General features: G+C 43.3%; 11 pseudogenes; all 11 read left to right on the forward strand.

Annotated features, from left to right (window-relative positions):
- Window positions 1-768: 768 nt before the first annotated feature.
- Window positions 769-1,032, forward strand: LOC130327953 (U2 spliceosomal RNA; annotated as a pseudogene).
- Window positions 1,033-2,529: 1,497 nt separating this feature from the next.
- Window positions 2,530-2,793, forward strand: LOC130327954 (U2 spliceosomal RNA; annotated as a pseudogene).
- Window positions 2,794-4,281: 1,488 nt separating this feature from the next.
- LOC130327955 (U2 spliceosomal RNA) lies at window positions 4,282-4,545 on the forward strand (annotated as a pseudogene).
- Window positions 4,546-6,039: 1,494 nt separating this feature from the next.
- Window positions 6,040-6,303, forward strand: LOC130327956 (U2 spliceosomal RNA; annotated as a pseudogene).
- A 1,476-nt stretch (window positions 6,304-7,779) lies between these two features.
- On the forward strand, window positions 7,780-8,043 carry LOC130327957 (U2 spliceosomal RNA; annotated as a pseudogene).
- Window positions 8,044-9,513: 1,470 nt separating this feature from the next.
- LOC130327958 (U2 spliceosomal RNA) lies at window positions 9,514-9,777 on the forward strand (annotated as a pseudogene).
- A 1,472-nt stretch (window positions 9,778-11,249) lies between these two features.
- On the forward strand, window positions 11,250-11,513 carry LOC130327959 (U2 spliceosomal RNA; annotated as a pseudogene).
- Window positions 11,514-12,993: 1,480 nt separating this feature from the next.
- Window positions 12,994-13,257, forward strand: LOC130327962 (U2 spliceosomal RNA; annotated as a pseudogene).
- A 1,468-nt stretch (window positions 13,258-14,725) lies between these two features.
- Window positions 14,726-14,989, forward strand: LOC130327963 (U2 spliceosomal RNA; annotated as a pseudogene).
- Window positions 14,990-16,465: 1,476 nt separating this feature from the next.
- Window positions 16,466-16,729, forward strand: LOC130327964 (U2 spliceosomal RNA; annotated as a pseudogene).
- A 1,479-nt stretch (window positions 16,730-18,208) lies between these two features.
- On the forward strand, window positions 18,209-18,472 carry LOC130327965 (U2 spliceosomal RNA; annotated as a pseudogene).
- The last annotated feature ends 1,248 nt before the right edge of the window (window positions 18,473-19,720 follow it).

Raw genomic sequence — 19,720 nt, forward strand, 5'->3', positions numbered from 1 at the left:
CTGAATGACAGAAAGAAAAAAGGATGAAGAAAGAAGCATGAAGAAAAAAAAATGTATATGGAGTTGCTGACATGAGTGCAATCTACAAAGCCGTTGAGGCTGATCCTCATGGGAGGATTATTGCACCAGGACCCTTAGCACTTTTAAAATGCCATTCAATGCCACGGGCTAGATGTAAACTGCAGATGACCATGTTGTGGTAGTTACCATGGATACCCAAGTGATGTGTGAGCTAACACATAGGCCCAACAGATTCCAAGAAGGCCAGAATCACCAGCGGCACCACCATCGATTGTCAGGTCACCCGGATTCAGCAAATACCAGAGTCCAAAATGATGCAGGTTTATACTGTTAATTTTCAGTTTATCGTTACAGTTGGTGTTATTCCATGTCGGAAGGGACGCAGCTACAGCCAGTGGGGTAACTAGAGACAGGCAGGCAGCTATGTGCAACAAAGGTAGGCGTGTTGTTTTCATATGCAGATCTGAAATATTGTCTTATATGCAAGAGGAGGAGTGATGGGGGTTCATGCAAAAGCCAGGCTATGGATTGCATTGCTAAATGCTCCATCAGAGTGCAATGGTCGCCTGTCCTTTTTTTAAGTGATGATGTGGGTTTAGCCTGTGCTGTATGTATGTATGGGTGGCTGACTGCCACCCACCCAGAAAGTGTATGGGAGGCTGGTTGGCTGCCAGCCTTCCTTCCATTCCTATGAGTAATGTGAGTGCTCATGAAGGGGACATGGTTGGGTCCACCCCTTTCCCGGTTATCCCCTCTAGGCCTTTTGGCTTAGATCAAGTGTAAAAAAAGAAAGGATCTTGCGACAGATCGCATCCTGAGGCACGTTTTTTTTTGTGTGAATACTTGCACTTGGGTGACTTGTGAGCACATACTGATACATACGTTCCCTATCTGGGGACCATAAATTAAATGGATTTTTGAGAAAGGGAGCTGATTTGGAAGCTTGCTTCTGTCGCCCTATGCATTGACCCGATGTGGCAGTATCTTCGGGTAGTGAACAGTGCACCACCCCATTCCAGTGTTAAACAAGAAAGATTCTCATTTAATCCTCCGTGGGTGAGAATTTGAGTTTGAGAATTGGAGACCAAAATGATGAGTTGCACTGACTGGTTTATGAACGTCTATTCATTTAGCGTTTTAATGACCATGTTTGCACACTGATTGGTGTAAAAAAATAAAATAAAACTAAATAATAATAATCTAGCACACCTGTGCAGGTTTGACATGACATGACAGGTAGCTGTCTTGTGGGTGGTGCTGAATCCTGTTAAATGACATGAGGGTCTCATGCCTATACACAAGGGTGTGTCATTGCTGTTGCTTGACCATGCATTGGTTTCTGTGGTCAGTGAATGATAAAAACAAAATTTACCATCCATTGATGGATGGGAAATCCGCCATGAGGCATTTGTTTTTAGAAACTGCCGCTCACAACCAATGTTGCAATGGAGTGTCTCCATCTGCTGGTGGTATTGGAAAGGCATTAGTGCTATGACAGGGTCTGAAGAAGAAGAAGAAGAAGAAGAAGAAGAAGAAGAAGAAGAAGAAGAAGAAGACGGAAAAAAATATATATAAAAAGAAAAAGAGAGAGAGAGAGAGAGACTGACTTAGTGAGCGAGTGAGTGAGAGAGTGAGAGTGAGTGAGAGTGAATGAGTGAGTGAGTGATTGAGTGAGTGAGTGAGTGAGTGAGAACAAATGAGTTAAAGCAAGTGAGTGAGAGAGATCGAATGAATGAAAGTCTGAATGACAGAAAGAAAAAAGGATGAAGAAAGAAGCATGAAGAAAAAAAAATGTATATGGAGTTGCTGACATGAGTGCAATCTACAAAGCCGTTGAGGCTGATCCTCATGGGAGGATTATTGCACCAGGACCCTTAGCACTTTTAAAATGCCATTCAATGCCACGGGCTAGATGTAAACTGCAGATGACCATGTTGTGGTAGTTACCATGGATACCCAAGTGATGTGTGAGCTAACACATAGGCCCAACAGATTCCAAGAAGGCCAGAATCACCAGCGGCACCACCATCGATTGTCAGGTCACCCGGATTCAGCAAATACCAGAGTCCAAAATGATGCAGGTTTATACTGTTAATTTTCAGTTTATCGTTACAGTTGGTGTTATTCCATGTCGGAAGGGACGCAGCTACAGCCAGTGGGGTAACTAGAGACAGGCAGGCAGCTATGTGCAACAAAGGTAGGCGTGTTGTTTTCATATGCAGATCTGAAATATTGTCTTATATGCAAGAGGAGGAGTGATGGGGGTTCATGCAAAAGCCAGGCTATGGATTGCATTGCTAAATGCTCCATCAGAGTGCAATGGTCGCCTGTCCTTTTTTTAAGTGATGATGTGGGTTTAGCCTGTGCTGTATGTATGTATGGGTGGCTGACTGCCACCCACCCAGAAAGTGTATGGGAGGCTGGTTGGCTGCCAGCCTTCCTTCCATTCCTATGAGTAATGTGAGTGCTCATGAAGGGGACATGGTTGGGTCCACCCCTTTCCCGGTTATCCCCTCTAGGCCTTTTGGCTTAGATCAAGTGTAAAAAAAGAAAGGATCTTGCGACAGATCGCATCCTGAGGCACGTTTTTTTTTGTGTGAATACTTGCACTTGGGTGACTTGTGAGCACATACTGATACATACGTTCCCTATCTGGGGACCATAAATTAAATGGATTTTTGAGAAAGGGAGCTGATTTGGAAGCTTGCTTCTGTCGCCCTATGCATTGACCCGATGTGGCAGTATCTTCGGGTAGTGAACAGTGCACCACCCCATTCCAGTGTTAAACAAGAAAGATTCTCATTTAATCCTCCGTGGGTGAGAATTTGAGTTTGAGAATTGGAGACCAAAATGATGAGTTGCACTGACTGGTTTATGAACGTCTATTCATTTAGCGTTTTAATGACCATGTTTGCACACTGATTGGTGTAAAAAAATAAAATAAAACTAAATAATAATAATCTAGCACACCTGTGCAGGTTTGACATGACATGACAGGTAGCTGTCTTGTGGGTGGTGCTGAATCCTGTTAAATGACATGAGGGTCTCATGCCTATACACAAGGGTGTGTCATTGCTGTTGCTTGACCATGCATTGGTTTCTGTGGTCAGTGAATGATAAAAACAAAATTTACCATCCATTGATGGATGGGAAATCCGCCATGAGGCATTTGTTTTTAGAAACTGCTGCTCACAACCAATGTTGCAATGGAGTGTCTCCATCTGCTGGTGGTATTGGAAAGGCATTAGTGCTATGACAGGGTCTGAAGAAGAAGAAGAAGAAGAAGAAGAAGAAGAAGAAGAAGAAGACGGAAAAAAATATATATAAAAAGAAAAAGAGAGAGAGAGAGAGAGACTGACTTAGTGAGCGAGTGAGTGAGAGAGTGAGAGTGAGTGAGAGTGAATGAGTGAGTGAGTGATTGAGTGAGTGAGTGAGTGAGTGAGAACAAATGAGTTAAAGCAAGTGAGTGAGAGAGATCGAATGAATGAAAGTCTGAATGACAGAAAGAAAAAAGGATGAAGAAAGAAGCATGAAGAAAAAAAAATGTATATGGAGTTGCTGACATGAGTGCAATCTACAAAGCCGTTGAGGCTGATCCTCATGGGAGGATTATTGCACCAGGACCCTTAGCACTTTTAAAATGCCATTCAATGCCACGGGCTAGATGTAAACTGCAGATGACCATGTTGTGGTAGTTACCATGGATACCCAAGTGATGTGTGAGCTAACACATAGGCCCAACAGATTCCAAGAAGGCCAGAATCACCAGCGGCACCACCATCGATTGTCAGGTCACCCGGATTCAGCAAATACCAGAGTCCAAAATGATGCAGGTTTATACTGTTAATTTTCAGTTTATCGTTACAGTTGGTGTTATTCCATGTCGGAAGGGACGCAGCTACAGCCAGTGGGGTAACTAGAGACAGGCAGGCAGCTATGTGCAACAAAGGTAGGCGTGTTGTTTTCATATGCAGATCTGAAATATTGTCTTATATGCAAGAGGAGGAGTGATGGGGGTTCATGCAAAAGCCAGGCTATGGATTGCATTGCTAAATGCTCCATCAGAGTGCAATGGTCGCCTGTCCTTTTTTTAAGTGATGATGTGGGTTTAGCCTGTGCTGTATGTATGTATGGGTGGCTGACTGCCACCCACCCAGAAAGTGTATGGGAGGCTGGTTGGCTGCCAGCCTTCCTTCCATTCCTATGAGTAATGTGAGTGCTCATGAAGGGGACATGGTTGGGTCCACCCCTTTCCCGGTTATCCCCTCTAGGCCTTTTGGCTTAGATCAAGTGTAAAAAAAGAAAGGATCTTGCGACAGATCGCATCCTGAGGCACGTTTTTTTTTGTGTGAATACTTGCACTTGGGTGACTTGTGAGCACATACTGATACATACGTTCCCTATCTGGGGACCATAAATTAAATGGATTTTTGAGAAAGGGAGCTGATTTGGAAGCTTGCTTCTGTCGCCCTATGCATTGACCCGATGTGGCAGTATCTTCGGGTAGTGAACAGTGCACCACCCCATTCCAGTGTTAAACAAGAAAGATTCTCATTTAATCCTCCGTGGGTGAGAATTTGAGTTTGAGAATTGGAGACCAAAATGATGAGTTGCACTGACTGGTTTATGAACGTCTATTCATTTAGCGTTTTAATGACCATGTTTGCACACTGATTGGTGTAAAAAAATAAAATAAAACTAAATAATAATAATCTAGCACACCTGTGCAGGTTTGACATGACATGACAGGTAGCTGTCTTGTGGGTGGTGCTGAATCCTGTTAAATGACATGAGGGTCTCATGCCTATACACAAGGGTGTGTCATTGCTGTTGCTTGACCATGCATTGGTTTCTGTGGTCAGTGAATGATAAAAACAAAATTTACCATCCATTGATGGATGGGAAATCCGCCATGAGGCATTTGTTTTTAGAAACTGCTGCTCACAACCAATGTTGCAATGGAGTGTCTCCATCTGCTGGTGGTATTGGAAAGGCATTAGTGCTATGACAGGGTCTGAAGAAGAAGAAGAAGAAGAAGAAGAAGAAGAAGAAGAAGAAGAAGAAGACGGAAAAAAATATATATAAAAAGAAAAAGAGAGAGAGAGAGAGAGACTGACTTAGTAAGCGAGTGAGTGAGAGAGTGAGAGTGAGTGAGAGTGAATGAGTGAGTGAGTGATTGAGTGAGTGAGTGAGTGAGTGAGAACAAATGAGTTAAAGCAAGTGAGTGAGAGAGATCGAATGAATGAAAGTCTGAATGACAGAAAGAAAAAAGGATGAAGAAAGAAGCATGAAGAAAAAAAAATGTATATGGAGTTGCTGACATGAGTGCAATCTACAAAGCCGTTGAGGCTGATCCTCATGGGAGGATTATTGCACCAGGACCCTTAGCACTTTTAAAATGCCATTCAATGCCACGGGCTAGATGTAAACTGCAGATGACCATGTTGTGGTAGTTACCATGGATACCCAAGTGATGTGTGAGCTAACACATAGGCCCAACAGATTCCAAGAAGGCCAGAATCACCAGCGGCACCACCATCGATTGTCAGGTCACCCGGATTCAGCAAATACCAGAGTCCAAAATGATGCAGGTTTATACTGTTAATTTTCAGTTTATCGTTACAGTTGGTGTTATTCCATGTCGGAAGGGACGCAGCTACAGCCAGTGGGGTAACTAGAGACAGGCAGGCAGCTATGTGCAACAAAGGTAGGGGTGTTGTTTTCATATGCAGATCTGAAATATTGTCTTATATGCAAGAGGAGGAGTGATGGGGGTTCATGCAAAAGCCAGGCTATGGATTGCATTGCTAAATGCTCCATCAGAGTGCAATGGTCGCCTGTCCTTTTTTTAAGTGATGATGTGGGTTTAGCCTGTGCTGTATGTATGTATGGGTGGCTGACTGCCACCCACCCAGAAAGTGTATGGGAGGCTGGTTGGCTGCCAGCCTTCCTTCCATTCCTATGAGTAATGTGAGTGCTCATGAAGGGGACATGGTTGGGTCCACCCCTTTCCCGGTTATCCCCTCTAGGCCTTTTGGCTTAGATCAAGTGTAAAAAAAGAAAGGATCTTGCGACAGATCGCATCCTGAGGCACGTTTTTTTTTGTGTGAATACTTGCACTTGGGTGACTTGTGAGCACATACTGATACATACGTTCCCTATCTGGGGACCATAAATTAAATGGATTTTTGAGAAAGGGAGCTGATTTGGAAGCTTGCTTCTGTCGCCCTATGCATTGACCCGATGTGGCAGTATCTTCGGGTAGTGAACAGTGCACCACCCCATTCCAGTGTTAAACAAGAAAGATTCTCATTTAATCCTCCGTGGGTGAGAATTTGAGTTTGAGAATTGGAGACCAAAATGATGAGTTGCACTGACTGGTTTATGAATGTCTATTCATTTAGCGTTTTAATGACCATGTTTGCACACTGATTGGTGTAAAAAAATAAAATAAAACTAAATAATAATAATCTAGCACACCTGTGCAGGTTTGACATGACATGACAGGTAGCTGTCTTGTGGGTGGTGCTGAATCCTGTTAAATGACATGAGGGTCTCATGCCTATACACAAGGGTGTGTCATTGCTGTTGCTTGACCATGCATTGGTTTCTGTGGTCAGTGAATGATAAAAACAAAATTTACCATCCATTGATGGATGGGAAATCCGCCATGAGGCATTTGTTTTTAGAAACTGCTGCTCACAACCAATGTTGCAATGGAGTGTCTCCATCTGCTGGTGGTATTGGAAAGGCATTAGTGCTATGACAGGGTCTGAAGAAGAAGAAGAAGAAGAAGAAGAAGAAGACGGAAAAAAATATATATAAAAAGAAAAAGAGAGAGAGAGAGAGAGACTGACTTAGTGAGCGAGTGAGTGAGAGAGTGAGAGTGAGTGAGAGTGAATGAGTGAGTGAGTGATTGAGTGAGTGAGTGAGTGAGTGAGAACAAATGAGTTAAAGCAAGTGAGTGAGAGAGATCGAATGAATGAAAGTCTGAATGACAGAAAGAAAAAAGGATGAAGAAAGAAGCATGAAGAAAAAAAAATGTATATGGAGTTGCTGACATGAGTGCAATCTACAAAGCCGTTGAGGCTGATCCTCATGGGAGGATTATTGCACCAGGACCCTTAGCACTTTTAAAATGCCATTCAATGCCACGGGCTAGATGTAAACTGCAGATGACCATGTTGTGGTAGTTACCATGGATACCCAAGTGATGTGTGAGCTAACACATAGGCCCAACAGATTCCAAGAAGGCCAGAATCACCAGCGGCACCACCATCGATTGTCAGGTCACCCGGATTCAGCAAATACCAGAGTCCAAAATGATGCAGGTTTATACTGTTAATTTTCAGTTTATCGTTACAGTTGGTGTTATTCCATGTCGGAAGGGACGCAGCTACAGCCAGTGGGGTAACTAGAGACAGGCAGGCAGCTATGTGCAACAAAGGTAGGCGTGTTGTTTTCATATGCAGATCTGAAATATTGTCTTATATGCAAGAGGAGGAGTGATGGGGGTTCATGCAAAAGCCAGGCTATGGATTGCATTGCTAAATGCTCCATCAGAGTGCAATGGTCGCCTGTCCTTTTTTTAAGTGATGATGTGGGTTTAGCCTGTGCTGTATGTATGTATGGGTGGCTGACTGCCACCCACCCAGAAAGTGTATGGGAGGCTGGTTGGCTGCCAGCCTTCCTTCCATTCCTATGAGTAATGTGAGTGCTCATGAAGGGGACATGGTTGGGTCCACCCCTTTCCCGGTTATCCCCTCTAGGCCTTTTGGCTTAGATCAAGTGTAAAAAAAGAAAGGATCTTGCGACAGATCGCATCCTGAGGCACGTTTTTTTTTGTGTGAATACTTGCACTTGGGTGACTTGTGAGCACATACTGATACATACGTTCCCTATCTGGGGACCATAAATTAAATGGATTTTTGAGAAAGGGAGCTGATTTGGAAGCTTGCTTCTGTCGCCCTATGCATTGACCCGATGTGGCAGTATCTTCGGGTAGTGAACAGTGCACCACCCCATTCCAGTGTTAAACAAGAAAGATTCTCATTTAATCCTCCGTGGGTGAGAATTTGAGTTTGAGAATTGGAGACCAAAATGATGAGTTGCACTGACTGGTTTATGAACGTCTATTCATTTAGCGTTTTAATGACCATGTTTGCACACTGATTGGTGTAAAAAAATAAAATAAAACTAAATAATAATAATCTAGCACACCTGTGCAGGTTTGACATGACATGACAGGTAGCTGTCTTGTGGGTGGTGCTGAATCCTGTTAAATGACATGAGGGTCTCATGCCTATACACAAGGGTGTGTCATTGCTGTTGCTTGACCATGCATTGGTTTCTGTGGTCAGTGAATGATAAAAACAAAATTTACCATCCATTGATGGATGGGAAATCCGCCATGAGGCATTTGTTTTTAGAAACTGCTGCTCACAACCAATGTTGCAATGGAGTGTCTCCATCTGCTGGTGGTATTGGAAAGGCATTAGTGCTATGACAGGGTCTGAAGAAGAAGAAGAAGAAGAAGAAGACGGAAAAAAATATATATAAAAAGAAAAAGAGAGAGAGAGAGAGAGACTGACTTAGTGAGCGAGTGAGTGAGAGAGTGAGAGTGAGTGAGAGTGAATGAGTGAGTGAGTGATTGAGTGAGTGAGTGAGTGAGTGAGAACAAATGAGTTAAAGCAAGTGAGTGAGAGAGATCGAATGAATGAAAGTCTGAATGACAGAAAGAAAAAAGGATGAAGAAAGAAGCATGAAGAAAAAAAAATGTATATGGAGTTGCTGACATGAGTGCAATCTACAAAGCCGTTGAGGCTGATCCTCATGGGAGGATTATTGCACCAGGACCCTTAGCACTTTTAAAATGCCATTCAATGCCACGGGCTAGATGTAAACTGCAGATGACCATGTTGTGGTAGTTACCATGGATACCCAAGTGATGTGTGAGCTAACACATAGGCCCAACAGATTCCAAGAAGGCCAGAATCACCAGCGGCACCACCATCGATTGTCAGGTCACCCGGATTCAGCAAATACCAGAGTCCAAAATGATGCAGGTTTATACTGTTAATTTTCAGTTTATCGTTACAGTTGGTGTTATTCCATGTCGGAAGGGACGCAGCTACAGCCAGTGGGGTAACTAGAGACAGGCAGGCAGCTATGTGCAACAAAGGTAGGCGTGTTGTTTTCATATGCAGATCTGAAATATTGTCTTATATGCAAGAGGAGGAGTGATGGGGGTTCATGCAAAAGCCAGGCTATGGATTGCATTGCTAAATGCTCCATCAGAGTGCAATGGTCGCCTGTCCTTTTTTTAAGTGATGATGTGGGTTTAGCCTGTGCTGTATGTATGTATGGGTGGCTGACTGCCACCCACCCAGAAAGTGTATGGGAGGCTGGTTGGCTGCCAGCCTTCCTTCCATTCCTATGAGTAATGTGAGTGCTCATGAAGGGGACATGGTTGGGTCCACCCCTTTCCCGGTTATCCCCTCTAGGCCTTTTGGCTTAGATCAAGTGTAAAAAAAGAAAGGATCTTGCGACAGATCGCATCCTGAGGCACGTTTTTTTTTGTGTGAATACTTGCACTTGGGTGACTTGTGAGCACATACTGATACATACGTTCCCTATCTGGGGACCATAAATTAAATGGATTTTTGAGAAAGGGAGCTGATTTGGAAGCTTGCTTCTGTCGCCCTATGCATTGACCCGATGTGGCAGTATCTTCGGGTAGTGAACAGTGCACCACCCCATTCCAGTGTTAAACAAGAAAGATTCTCATTTAATCCTCCGTGGGTGAGAATTTGAGTTTGAGAATTGGAGACCAAAATGATGAGTTGCACTGACTGGTTTATGAACGTCTATTCATTTAGCGTTTTAATGACCATGTTTGCACACTGATTGGTGTAAAAAAATAAAATAAAACTAAATAATAATAATCTAGCACACCTGTGCAGGTTTGACATGACATGACAGGTAGCTGTCTTGTGGGTGGTGCTGAATCCTGTTAAATGACATGAGGGTCTCATGCCTATACACAAGGGTGTGTCATTGCTGTTGCTTGACCATGCATTGGTTTCTGTGGTCAGTGAATGATAAAAACAAAATTTACCATCCATTGATGGATGGGAAATCCGCCATGAGGCATTTGTTTTTAGAAACTGCTGCTCACAACCAATGTTGCAATGGAGTGTCTCCATCTGCTGGTGGTATTGGAAAGGCATTAGTGCTATGACAGGGTCTGAAGAAGAAGAAGAAGAAGAAGAAGAAGAAGACGGAAAAAAATATATATAAAAAGAAAAAGAGAGAGAGAGAGAGAGACTGACTTAGTGAGCGAGTGAGTGAGAGAGTGAGAGTGAGTGAGAGTGAATGAGTGAGTGAGTGATTGAGTGAGTGAGTGAGTGAGAACAAATGAGTTAAAGCAAGTGAGTGAGAGAGATCGAATGAATGAAAGTCTGAATGACAGAAAGAAAAAAGGATGAAGAAAGAAGCATGAAGAAAAAAAAATGTATATGGAGTTGCTGACATGAGTGCAATCTACAAAGCCGTTGAGGCTAATCATCATGGGAGGATTATTGCACCAGGACCCTTAGCACTTTTAAAATGCCATTCAATGCCACGGGCTAGATGTAAACTGCAGATGACCATGTTGTGGTAGTTACCATGGATACCCAAGTGATGTGTGAGCTAACACATAGGCCCAACAGATTCCAAGAAGGCCAGAATCACCAGCGGCACCACCATCGATTGTCAGGTCACCCGGATTCAGCAAATACCAGAGTCCAAAATGATGCAGGTTTATACTGTTAATTTTCAGTTTATCGTTACAGTTGGTGTTATTCCATGTCGGAAGGGACGCAGCTACAGCCAGTGGGGTAACTAGAGACAGGCAGGCAGCTATGTGCAACAAAGGTAGGCGTGTTGTTTTCATATGCAGATCTGAAATATTGTCTTATATGCAAGAGGAGGAGTGATGGGGGTTCATGCAAAAGCCAGGCTATGGATTGCATTGCTAAATGCTCCATCAGAGTGCAATGGTCGCCTGTCCTTTTTTTAAGTGATGATGTGGGTTTAGCCTGTGCTGTATGTATGTATGGGTGGCTGACTGCCACCCACCCAGAAAGTGTATGGGAGGCTGGTTGGCTGCCAGCCTTCCTTCCATTCCTATGAGTAATGTGAGTGCTCATGAAGGGGACATGGTTGGGTCCACCCCTTTCCCGGTTATCCCCTCTAGGCCTTTTGGCTTAGATCAAGTGTAAAAAAAGAAAGGATCTTGCGACAGATCGCATCCTGAGGCACGTTTTTTTTTGTGTGAATACTTGCACTTGGGTGACTTGTGAGCACATACTGATACATACGTTCCCTATCTGGGGACCATAAATTAAATGGATTTTTGAGAAAGGGAGCTGATTTGGAAGCTTGCTTCTGTCGCCCTATGCATTGACCCGATGTGGCAGTATCTTCGGGTAGTGAACAGTGCACCACCCCATTCCAGTGTTAAACAAGAAAGATTCTCATTTAATCCTCCGTGGGTGAGAATTTGAGTTTGAGAATTGGAGACCAAAATGATGAGTTGCACTGACTGGTTTATGAACGTCTATTCATTTAGCGTTTTAATGACCATGTTTGCACACTGATTGGTGTAAAAAAATAAAATAAAACTAAATAATAATAATCTAGCACACCTGTGCAGGTTTGACATGACATGACAGGTAGCTGTCTTGTGGGTGGTGCTGAATCCTGTTAAATGACATGAGGGTCTCATGCCTATACACAAGGGTGTGTCATTGCTGTTGCTTGACCATGCATTGGTTTCTGTGGTCAGTGAATGATAAAAACAAAATTTACCATCCATTGATGGATGGGAAATCCGCCATGAGGCATTTGTTTTTAGAAACTGCTGCTCACAACCAATGTTGCAATGGAGTGTCTCCATCTGCTGGTGGTATTGGAAAGGCATTAGTGCTATGACAGGGTCTGAAGAAGAAGAAGAAGAAGAAGAAGAAGAAGAAGAAGAAGAAGACGGAAAAAAATATATATAAAAAGAAAAAGAGAGAGAGAGAGAGAGACTGACTTAGTGAGCGAGTGAGTGAGAGAGTGAGAGTGAGTGAGAGTGAATGAGTGAGTGAGTGATTGAGTGAGTGAGTGAGAACAAATGAGTTAAAGCAAGTGAGTGAGAGAGATCGAATGAATGAAAGTCTGAATGACAGAAAGAAAAAAGGATGAAGAAAGAAGCATGAAGAAAAAAAAATGTATATGGAGTTGCTGACATGAGTGCAATCTACAAAGCCGTTGAGGCTAATCATCATGGGAGGATTATTGCACCAGGACCCTTAGCACTTTTAAAATGCCATTCAATGCCACGGGCTAGATGTAAACTGCAGATGACCATGTTGTGGTAGTTACCATGGATACCCAAGTGATGTGTGAGCTAACACATAGGCCCAACAGATTCCAAGAAGGCCAGAATCACCAGCGGCACCACCATCGATTGTCAGGTCACCCGGATTCAGCAAATACCAGAGTCCAAAATGATGCAGGTTTATACTGTTAATTTTCAGTTTATCGTTACAGTTGGTGTTATTCCATGTCGGAAGGGACGCAGCTACAGCCAGTGGGGTAACTAGAGACAGGCAGGCAGCTATGTGCAACAAAGGTAGGCGTGTTGTTTTCATATGCAGATCTGAAATATTGTCTTATATGCAAGAGGAGGAGTGATGGGGGTTCATGCAAAAGCCAGGCTATGGATTGCATTGCTAAATGCTCCATCAGAGTGCAATGGTCGCCTGTCCTTTTTTTAAGTGATGATGTGGGTTTAGCCTGTGCTGTATGTATGTATGGGTGGCTGACTGCCACCCACCCAGAAAGTGTATGGGAGGCTGGTTGGCTGCCAGCCTTCCTTCCATTCCTATGAGTAATGTGAGTGCTCATGAAGGGGACATGGTTGGGTCCACCCCTTTCCCGGTTATCCCCTCTAGGCCTTTTGGCTTAGATCAAGTGTAAAAAAAGAAAGGATCTTGCGACAGATCGCATCCTGAGGCACGTTTTTTTTTGTGTGAATACTTGCACTTGGGTGACTTGTGAGCACATACTGATACATACGTTCCCTATCTGGGGACCATAAATTAAATGGATTTTTGAGAAAGGGAGCTGATTTGGAAGCTTGCTTCTGTCGCCCTATGCATTGACCCGATGTGGCAGTATCTTCGGGTAGTGAACAGTGCACCACCCCATTCCAGTGTTAAACAAGAAAGATTCTCATTTAATCCTCCGTGGGTGAGAATTTGAGTTTGAGAATTGGAGACCAAAATGATGAGTTGCACTGACTGGTTTATGAACGTCTATTCATTTAGCGTTTTAATGACCATGTTTGCACACTGATTGGTGTAAAAAAATAAAATAAAACTAAATAATAATAATCTAGCACACCTGTGCAGGTTTGACATGACATGACAGGTAGCTGTCTTGTGGGTGGTGCTGAATCCTGTTAAATGACATGAGGGTCTCATGCCTATACACAAGGGTGTGTCATTGCTGTTGCTTGACCATGCATTGGTTTCTGTGGTCAGTGAATGATAAAAACAAAATTTACCATCCATTGATGGATGGGAAATCCGCCATGAGGCATTTGTTTTTAGAAACTGCTGCTCACAACCAATGTTGCAATGGAGTGTCTCCATCTGCTGGTGGTATTGGAAAGGCATTAGTGCTATGACAGGGTCTGAAGAAGAAGAAGAAGAAGAAGAAGAAGAAGACAGAAAAAAATATATATAAAAAGAAAAAGAGAGAGAGAGAGAGAGACTGACTTAGTGAGCGAGTGAGTGAGAGAGTGAGAGTGAGTGAGAGTGAATGAGTGAGTGAGTGAGTGAGTGAGTGAGTGAGAACAAATGAGTTAAAGCAAGTGAGTGAGAGAGATCGAATGAATGAAAGTCTGAATGACAGAAAGAAAAAAGGATGAAGAAAGAAGCATGAAGAAAAAAAAATGTATATGGAGTTGCTGACATGAGTGCAATCTACAAAGCCGTTGAGGCTGATCCTCATGGGAGGATTATTGCACCAGGACCCTTAGCACTTTTAAAATGCCATTCAATGCCACGGGCTAGATGTAAACTGCAGATGACCATGTTGTGGTAGTTACCATGGATACCCAAGTGATGTGTGAGCTAACACATAGGCCCAACAGATTCCAAGAAGGCCAGAATCACCAGCGGCACCACCATCGATTGTCAGGTCACCCGGATTCAGCAAATACCAGAGTCCAAAATGATGCAGGTTTATACTGTTAATTTTCAGTTTATCGTTACAGTTGGTGTTATTCCATGTCGGAAGGGACGCAGCTACAGCCAGTGGGGTAACTAGAGACAGGCAGGCAGCTATGTGCAACAAAGGTAGGCGTGTTGTTTTCATATGCAGATCTGAAATATTGTCTTATATGCAAGAGGAGGAGTGATGGGGGTTCATGCAAAAGCCAGGCTATGGATTGCATTGCTAAATGCTCCATCAGAGTGCAATGGTCGCCTGTCCTTTTTTTAAGTGATGATGTGGGTTTAGCCTGTGCTGTATGTATGTATGGGTGGCTGACTGCCACCCACCCAGAAAGTGTATGGGAGGCTGGTTGGCTGCCAGCCTTCCTTACATTCCTATGAGTAATGTGAGTGCTCATGAAGGGGACATGGTTGGGTCCACCCCTTTCCCGGTTATCCCCTCTAGGCCTTTTGGCTTAGATCAAGTGTAAAAAAAGAAAGGATCTTGCGACAGATCGCATCCTGAGGCACGTTTTTTTTTGTGTGAATACTTGCACTTGGGTGACTTGTGAGCACATACTGATACATACGTTCCCTATCTGGGGACCATAAATTAAATGGATTTTTGAGAAAGGGAGCTGATTTGGAAGCTTGCTTCTGTCGCCCTATGCATTGACCCGATGTGGCAGTATCTTCGGGTAGTGAACAGTGCACCACCCCATTCCAGTGTTAAACAAGAAAGATTCTCATTTAATCCTCCGTGGGTGAGAATTTGAGTTTGAGAATTGGAGACCAAAATGATGAGTTGCACTGACTGGTTTATGAACGTCTATTCATTTAGCGTTTTAATGACCATGTTTGCACACTGATTGGTGTAAAAAAATAAAATAAAACTAAATAATAATAATCTAGCACACCTGTGCAGGTTTGACATGACATGACAGGTAGCTGTCTTGTGGGTGGTGCTGAATCCTGTTAAATGACATGAGGGTCTCATGCCTATACACAAGGGTGTGTCATTGCTGTTGCTTGACCATGCATTGGTTTCTGTGGTCAGTGAATGATAAAAACAAAATTTACCATCCATTGATGGATGGGAAATCCGCCATGAGGCATTTGTTTTTAGAAACTGCTGCTCACAACCAATGTTGCAATGGAGTGTCTCCATCTGCTGGTGGTATTGGAAAGGCATTAGTGCTATGACAGGGTCTGAAGAAGAAGAAGAAGAAGAAGAAGAAGAAGACGGAAAAAAATATATATAAAAAGAAAAAGAGAGAGAGAGAGAGAGACTGACTTAGTGAGCGAGTGAGTGAGAGAGTGAGAGTGAGTGAGAGTGAATGAGTGAGTGAGTGATTGAGTGAGTGAGTGAGTGAGTGAGAACAAATGAGTTAAAGCAAGTGAGTGAGAGAGATCGAATGAATGAAAGTCTGAATGACAGAAAGAAAAAAGGATGAAGAAAGAAGCATGAAGAAAAAAAAATGTATATGGAGTTGCTGACATGAGTGCAATCTACAAAGCCGTTGAGGCTGATCCTCATGGGAGGATTATTGCACCAGGACCCTTAGCACTTTTAAAATGCCATTCAATGCCACGGGCTAGATGTAAACTGCAGATGACCATGTTGTGGTAGTTACCATGGATACCCAAGTGATGTGTGAGCTAACACATAGGCCCAACAGATTCCAAGAAGGCCAGAATCACCAGCGGCACCACCATCGATTGTCAGGTCACCCGGATTCAGCAAATACCAGAGTCCAAAATGATGCAGGTTTATACTGTTAATTTTCAGTTTATCGTTACAGTTGGTGTTATTCCATGTCGGAAGGGACGCAGCTACAGCCAGTGGGGTAACTAGAGACAGGCAGGCAGCTATGTGCAACAAAGGTAGGCGTGTTGTTTTCATATGCAGATCTGAAATATTGTCTTATATGCAAGAGGAGGAGTGATGGGGGTTCATGCAAAAGCCAGGCTATGGATTGCATTGCTAAATGCTCCATCAGAGTGCAATGGTCGCCTGTCCTTTTTTTAAGTGATGATGTGGGTTTAGCCTGTGCTGTATGTATGTATGGGTGGCTGACTGCCACCCACCCAGAAAGTGTATGGGAGGCTGGTTGGCTGCCAGCCTTCCTTCCATTCCTATGAGTAATGTGAGTGCTCATGAAGGGGACATGGTTGGGTCCACCCCTTTCCCGGTTATCCCCTCTAGGCCTTTTGGCTTAGATCAAGTGTAAAAAAAGAAAGGATCTTGCGACAGATCGCATCCTGAGGCACGTTTTTTTTTGTGTGAATACTTGCACTTGGGTGACTTGTGAGCACATACTGATACATACGTTCCCTATCTGGGGACCATAAATTAAATGGATTTTTGAGAAAGGGAGCTGATTTGGAAGCTTGCTTCTGTCGCCCTATGCATTGACCCGATGTGGCAGTATCTTCGGGTAGTGAACAGTGCACCACCCCATTCCAGTGTTAAACAAGAAAGATTCTCATTTAATCCTCCGTGGGTGAGAATTTGAGTTTGAGAATTGGAGACCAAAATGATGAGTTGCACTGACTGGTTTATGAACGTCTATTCATTTAGCGTTTTAATGACCATGTTTGCACACTGATTGGTGTAAAAAAATAAAATAAAACTAAATAATAATAATCTAGCACACCTGTGCAGGTTTGACATGACATGACAGGTAGCTGTCTTGTGGGTGGTGCTGAATCCTGTTAAATGACATGAGGGTCTCATGCCTATACACAAGGGTGTGTCATTGCTGTTGCTTGACCATGCATTGGTTTCTGTGGTCAGTGAATGATAAAAACAAAATTTACCATCCATTGATGGATGGGAAATCCGCCATGAGGCATTTGTTTTTAGAAACTGCTGCTCACAACCAATGTTGCAATGGAGTGTCTCCATCTGCTGGTGGTATTGGAAAGGCATTAGTGCTATGACAGGGTCTGAAGAAGAAGAAGAAGAAGAAGAAGAAGAAGAAGACGGAAAAAAATATATATAAAAAGAAAAAGAGAGAGAGAGAGAGAGACTGACTTAGTGAGCGAGTGAGTGAGAGAGTGAGAGTGAGTGAGAGTGAATGAGTGAGTGAGTGATTGAGTGAGTGAGTGAGTGAGTGAGAACAAATGAGTTAAAGCAAGTGAGTGAGAGAGATCGAATGAATGAAAGTCTGAATGACAGAAAGAAAAAAGGATGAAGAAAGAAGCATGAAGAAAAAAAAATGTATATGGAGTTGCTGACATGAGTGCAATCTACAAAGCCGTTGAGGCTGATCCTCATGGGAGGATTATTGCACCAGGACCCTTAGCACTTTTAAAATGCCATTCAATGCCACGGGCTAGATGTAAACTGCAGATGACCATGTTGTGGTAGTTACCATGGATACCCAAGTGATGTGTGAGCTAACACATAGGCCCAACAGATTCCAAGAAGGCCAGAATCACCAGCGGCACCACCATCGATTGTCAGGTCACCCGGATTCAGCAAATACCAGAGTCCAAAATGATGCAGGTTTATACTGTTAATTTTCAGTTTATCGTTACAGTTGGTGTTATTCCATGTCGGAAGGGACGCAGCTACAGCCAGTGGGGTAACTAGAGACAGGCAGGCAGCTATGTGCAACAAAGGTAGGCGTGTTGTTTTCATATGCAGATCTGAAATATTGTCTTATATGCAAGAGGAGGAGTGATGGGGGTTCATGCAAAAGCCAGGCTATGGATTGCATTGCTAAATGCTCCATCAGAGTGCAATGGTCGCCTGTCCTTTTTTTAAGTGATGATGTGGGTTTAGCCTGTGCTGTATGTATGTATGGGTGGCTGACTGCCACCCACCCAGAAAGTGTATGGGAGGCTGGTTGGCTGCCAGCCTTCCTTCCATTCCTATGAGTAATGTGAGTGCTCATGAAGGGGACATGGTTGGGTCCACCCCTTTCCCGGTTATCCCCTCTAGGCCTTTTGGCTTAGATCAAGTGTAAAAAAAGAAAGGATCTTGCGACAGATCGCATCCTGAGGCACGTTTTTTTTTGTGTGAATACTTGCACTTGGGTGACTTGTGAGCACATACTGATACATACGTTCCCTATCTGGGGACCATAAATTAAATGGATTTTTGAGAAAGGGAGCTGATTTGGAAGCTTGCTTCTGTCGCCCTATGCATTGACCCGATGTGGCAGTATCTTCGGGTAGTGAACAGTGCACCACCCCATTCCAGTGTTAAACAAGAAAGATTCTCATTTAATCCTCCGTGGGTGAGAATTTGAGTTTGAGAATTGGAGACCAAAATGATGAGTTGCACTGACTGGTTTATGAACGTCTATTCATTTAGCGTTTTAATGTCCATGTTTGCACACTGATTGGTGTAAAAAAATAAAATAAAACTAAATAATAATAATCTAGCACACCTGTGCAGGTTTGACATGACATGACAGGTAGCTGTCTTGTGGGTGGTGCTGAATCCTGTTAAATGACATGAGGGTCTCATGCCTATACACAAGGGTGTGTCATTGCTGTTGCTTGACCATGCATTGGTTTCTGTGGTCAGTGAATGATAAAAACAAAATTTACCATCCATTGATGGATGGGAAATCCGCCATGAGGCATTTGTTTTTAGAAACTGCTGCTCACAACCAATGTTGCAATGGAGTGTCTCCATCTGCTGGTGGTATTGGAAAGGCATTAGTGCTATGACAGGGTCTGAAGAAGAAGAAGAAGAAGAAGAAGAAGAAGAAGAAGACGGAAAAAAATATATATAAAAAGAAAAAGAGAGAGAGAGAGAGAGACTGACTTAGTGAGCGAGTGAGTGAGAGAGTGAGAGTGAGTGAGAGTGAATGAGTGAGTGAGTGATTGAGTGAGTGAGTGAGTGAGTGAGTGAGTGAGAACAAATGAGTTAAAGCAAGTGAGTGAGAGAGATCGAATGAATGAAAGTCTGAATGACAGAAAGAAAAAAGGATGAAGAAAGAAGCATGAAGAAAAAAAAATGTATATGGAGTTGCTGACATGAGTGCAATCTACAAAGCCGTTGAGGCTGATCCTCATGGGAGGATTATTGCACCAGGACCCTTAGCACTTTTAAAATGCCATTCAATGCCACGGGCTAGATGTAAACTGCAGATGACCATGTTGTGGTAGTTACCATGGATACCCAAGTGATGTGTGAGCTAACACATAGGCCCAACAGATTCCAAGAAGGCCAGAATCACCAGCGGCACCACCATCGATTGTCAGGTCACCCGGATTCAGCAAATACCAGAGTCCAAAATGATGCAGGTTTATACTGTTAATTTTCAGTTTATCGTTACAGTTGGTGTTATTCCATGTCGGAAGGGACGCAGCTACAGCCAGTGGGGTAACTAGAGACAGGCAGGCAGCTATGTGCAACAAAGGTAGGCGTGTTGTTTTCATATGCAGATCTGAAATATTGTCTTATATGCAAGAGGAGGAGTGATGGGGGT

The sequence above is a fragment of the Hyla sarda genome, unplaced genomic scaffold, assembly GCF_029499605.1.
Source record: "Hyla sarda isolate aHylSar1 unplaced genomic scaffold, aHylSar1.hap1 scaffold_304, whole genome shotgun sequence".
NCBI classification, from domain to species: Eukaryota; Metazoa; Chordata; class Amphibia; order Anura; family Hylidae; genus Hyla; species Hyla sarda.